A 5385-nucleotide genomic window follows, 5' to 3' on the forward strand; every position below is an offset into this window, starting at 1 on the left:
TCCAACCTGACCTTGGATGTTTCCAAGGATGGTGTATCCAGCACCTCTCTGTGCAACCTGTGCCAGTGTTTCACCACTCTCATTGTAAAAAACCATCAGCAGACCATGCAGAATCTACTTCCAGCCCCTGCAGACCCTGGTGCCCCTGCAGGACTGCCAGAGAGGTGGCACTGAGCCTGGGCTTTGGGCAAATAAAATCTGAATTCTCCAATTTTTAACCTCTAACAGGATCTCCCCCTACCCAACCACAGCAGGTCCCTCACTGCAGACTGTGCAGCTGTGCATTTACACCTTTCTTAGCAGAGGCAGATCACTATGGTCTCATCTCTGCCCTGATGACTCTTTCTACAGAATTTCTGGAAGCTCAGCTGTCCTGGAACCCTGCACAAAGCTGCTCTCCCGCCAGCTTCCTCTCCGGCCGGCTCCCAATTTGTCTGCAAACCACAAGTTTAATTGGAGCTGGCAAGTGCTTTGACTTCAAAAACGTCTGCAACACCTGGAAGACAACGCTCAGGTTCAAGGGGGAGGAAATGGGATGACATCCAAGTGCTATTGTCACGCTCTCAGCTGCCTGCACGAGAAGGAATGAGTAGCTGCAGGGTCTGGTGCATGCAGGCGATACCAGGCACGCACACAGCTCTGCCCTCCTCCAGCCTCACACTGCAGTAGGCTCCTGAGGTCACATTGAAGCTGGGTAAAAACCCCTTCTGAATGAATGAATAAATAAATAAATGAAATAGACACGCCCCATAAGGTTTGGTTTGGTAAGGTTTTGGGTTGTGGAAAATTAATTACAAGAACTGGGAAGAGATGGTGATGCGCCATTCCTGGAGCCCATAGAGCAGACAAATGATCTGGCAGAGAAGGCAAAGGATGGGAAAGGCTGCTCTGATGAGGGACACTGTGCAGGGGACTCTCAGCATGGGCTCTGTCAGCGCCCTTAGGAGCTGACACTCAGTCTGGATCCACATTGCAAGTCTGCACACTCCATTATCCCAAAGATGTGACTTCCAGTTGTCCTGACTCCCCTTCTATGATCCTCCCCATTAGGGTGGGCAGGTTTTAGGAGAGGCATTCAAGGGAGTCCTGGCTGGAGCTGTGCCCTGGGCTGCCCTCCTGGCTTTTGGAAACTCTGAAAGCCTTCAGTGCCCACTGCTTGTCTGAGGAGAAGAGAAGCAAGGGAGCCCATTCCCGTTGGAGCTGCCCTGGCAGGGCTGGTGGACCTGTGAGTGCAGAGCTGGACCAGAATTACCTTTTATGCAAGAATCAGTGATGCACAAATCTTGCTGAGACTTTCAAAGACCAGGTTAGGAGGAAAGATGGATTTCCTGTGATTTACCTTAATGAAGGGTGGAGGAGATTGCTCCTCATTTTGTGTTCTTGCAATTTCAACCAGTTATGCCTTGTTATTTACAGTGGTCTTTCTCCAAAATGAGGAGAATTTTGAGAATTTCTCTAAAATAAGGAGCTGAAAACCCCTTCCTCTCCCACAGCTTTGAGGGTGAGAAACATTAACCCTTAGAAGAGATTTAAAACAGGATAAAACTCCTATGACACAGAAAACTCCTGCAGTAACACCATGTTTTAGCATATCATATAAACCTGAGAAAAGCAAAATATCCATTTGTCAGCTTCTCCCACCAAGTTTCCCCTTTTATTTTTGTATATTACATTGTTAAAAGCCCCACTAGTTTTTTGGGGTTTTTTTTAGAAGGTCAGTTTATTTTACTTAACTAATATCTAGATAGAGAGTAAACAAAATTTCAAAGGGGTCACTTGGCCATTTCTGCAAGTCTTTCATTCAAACCATTTATCAGACCTTTAATAACAGCCACTAACATGCGAGAAATGTTAACAGAGAATGAATGTTTAAAAAAAAGAAAAGCAAGTATTTTGCAAGGTGCTCCAGCCACAGCCCCAGAGATCAGTGTGATTCATGGAACAGATTTCCTTCTCTCTCAGGGAACCATGCTGCAAAAGGACACAAGGGGCTACTGACACATTCCTGCTGTAAAAGCAAAGCATGCAACTAGAAATCAAGTAAGTGTTTTATTTTCACCCCATGCCTGCACATGCTGCATCCTGTCTTTTATTTTCTTGTAACAATGAGATGCTTTTCTAGGTTTTCAGTATCATGTTCAGTGAGTTCCTTAAACCTGGGCAAATTCTTCTGAGCCAGATTTTGGAAAAAATCCCGTCTGGAAAACTTGAGTGATAATTAAGGTTGTGACACTGTGGCATGATTGCCATGTGAAGGGATAGATAGTTTTATTCATAAAAAAAAATTCTCAACAACTTCTGCAAGCAAGAGCAAGCACTACAAAAGCATGCACTGAGTTGTCTCCCATTAACAGCACAGATCAAATGAGCCAATGCAACTGCTTCAGCTTTGCCTAAATAAACGCCTGGATCAGTCATCAAAGTGGAATTGTTTTCCACAACACACTTCCTTGAGCAACCCAGATAGCCTTTGTGCTGGCCCCAGAGGTGATGTAATGGGAAAGGCTCTGAGGCAGTGTCAGAGCCCTGCAGATTGCTCAAACCCCAAACCCAGGGCTGCAGCCTCCAGGTGCGCGCTCAGCACCGACCCCCAATGTGATTAATGGCTTTTTCCAAAGCCTTGTGTTAATGCAGAGAGCCAACTTTTATCAAGTTATGGATGATCTGGGGGAGGATCCAGTCACCTGGAGGCTGCCATGTGCAAGGAAGATGTACCAGCCTACAGAACCTGGGTTTCTCATAGATGAGCCAGGTGACGCCCAGCACTGCCTACAATCACTGTGGTACACACACACACACACACACAAACACACACAAACACACACAAACACACACAAACACACACAAACACACAACTCCTGTCTGCCTTGCTCTCTGCCAGAGGAAGATCTTTGGCACAACTACTGCCCAGGCCTCCAAGCCCTCAGCCAAAGAAAACCATCAGTCCTGTTGGAACCAATCTGAAAACGCTCCCGCTCTAGAACCAGCAGCCCCTCCTGACCACACCCAAGTGTGGGCTCTGTACAAAACCACAGAAGGCACCTCAAGTCCCAAGGAAATGCCTCACACAGAGGCACCACTTCAAACAATGCTATTCAGCAATAATTAGCCAAACTGGAAGTAAGCAGCTCAAAACAAGATAAAATTATAAAATAGCACTTGATAAATAGCACTTGATAAAATAGCATTTAACAAGAGAAGCAAATCTCTTTCACTTACCCCTCACCTTGTAGCTTGGGACCATGACAGATATTCCAAGTATCATAAGGCTTCACCATGCACTCAAAATTATCCAGCACATCCTAGATGCATTCCATTCCCCCAAAAAAAGGACAAGTCCCAGGGCTAAAGACAAGAAGCCACCTGAAGCATAGCTCTGGTATTTCTGGCAAAATAGCCAGAAAATGTAAGAAAAAAAAGGCCCCACCTGCCACCTCAGCCTCAGGGCTCCCTGGAAGGATAAAGGCTTGGGGCAGTGCAGGTGGTGCTGGGAGGTTAATAGCCCACAGCTGCTTTCTCCCCACAGGTGTAGCTCATCCAGGCACCCAAGCCAACACACCCTGCACCCCATAAATGCTGGAGAGAGCACAAATCACCTCTGCTGCAGTCAGCCCTGGTTCAGAGGGATGGTTTGTGTAGCTAAGGGCTTGTGCAGCATCAGATGGTGGTGATGTAGGAGAAGGGAAGGAGTTCAGCTCCCCCTCCTTCTCTCAGCAAGCCTGTGCACAGGTACATGGCTATTTACTGCTTTTTACCAGCTGGAGTCAGTGACTGCAAAAACCTCATCACAAGGGGGGTAAGTGGAAGGTAAGAATGGCATTTTTTGTTTTCTTCTTTCACCTTCTTGCCTGGGGGTTCTGTTGGACATTGCGTGTCCCCTAAGCTGTGCCCAGGGAGAGCTCCCTCTCAGTGCCCCAGGAGCAGGTGATGCTGCCACAGCTCTGTGAGGAGCAGAGGGGCTTGGTTGGTCTGCCCTCACCTTCGAGGCGTCTGAGTTTGGATCATCCAAAAGAAAATATTGTCCAGGGTAACTAGAACACAGAGGCTTTGGCCAGGTGGGATGGAAGGGAGTAATGGAGGCCTCCTGGAGAAAAACATAAAAGCTAAAGAACAAAAGAAACCCTAGCTGAATTTAGCTCCTCTCTGGAGCAGCAGAGGTGTGAAGCTAGAAGTTCTACACAGTTTCTTCTAACCCAAGAGACAAATCACATCCTGCTGGAGTGTTTCAGTTCTGATGGTATTGTCTTCTTTAAATTTGGGTGGCAGGGAGCATAAGGCAGCTTGTGCCTCTTCACACAGTGCTTCCTCAGATCACAGGCTGGCAGGGGATTCAGGCTCACTGTTTCTGTGGGGGCTCTTCATCACCGTGTGCCTTTCTGCAGAGCTGATGGGAGCAGCCTCCTTAGGGCCAAAGGAATGCAATCCTCCTGGGATACAATGGAAACAGTTGTTCTGCATCCCTGGAACTTCCCCTGGTCGCTCACATCTTGCGGGAGATGCAGGTGTGTGTGGGAAATGGGTGTCACACACTGAGCTGATGCACACATCCCAAACATCCATCACTGAGCTGTGGACAAAGCTGTCCAGCTCCTGCATGATGGTGTGGCATTGCCAGAGACTCGTTTATGTGCCATGGCAGGCTCTGAGAGAAGTTTGAGACATTTTCCATCCATTGCTTCCCCTGTTTCTAATTAGTTATGGCGTTGGCATAAACTGGGATCTGTGTCTCCTAAGCCTTCATCTGCTCTTCCTTATTCCCACAGAAGTCAGAATCCTTCATGCCATCCCAACTGTTGCACTGTGGGAGTGATTTAGGGTGTCACAAACCAGAGGATCATCCCTCAGGTGCTGAACAAACAGAATAACTGTGGAGGAAAACAGGCCTTGTGTCACAGGCTGCTGGTGAGAACACATGTGCTGGCACAGGGACACCAAGAGAGGAGTGGAGCAGAGGCTGATGTATCCACAGAAGAATTTGAAGAACAATCATGAGATTTTACACATGGCAGATGTCTAAGATATTTTGAGAGATTCTTCTCAGAGCCTCTAAGCCACAGCAGGGCCCTGCCACATATTTTGTTCTTCCCATAATGATGCTGTGCCATTTGTATTGCAGTATTGATGCACTCCTGGGTGGTACCAGCAGGATGAGGAGTGTGGTTAATGGCTGGCTTCAAGGGCCAAACAGAAATATCAGCCTGCAGCTCAATCCCTAGCCAAGAATGAGGCACTCAAGCAAGGAAACAGATTTCTTTCCTAAACAAGGGATCAAAGTATGATGAAGCAGTGGACAAATCTTAATATCTTCCAGCCAGATGAAGCAACAAAAGACAGCTTGGTAGTAACAGCCCAGAGTAATCAAGGAGGCAGTAATTGAGTCCCAAT

Source organism: Melozone crissalis, unplaced genomic scaffold (assembly GCF_028551555.1).
Source record: "Melozone crissalis strain CALT ecotype California unplaced genomic scaffold, PUWL_Pcris_2 ptg000029l_1, whole genome shotgun sequence".
NCBI classification, from domain to species: domain Eukaryota; kingdom Metazoa; phylum Chordata; class Aves; order Passeriformes; family Passerellidae; genus Melozone; species Melozone crissalis.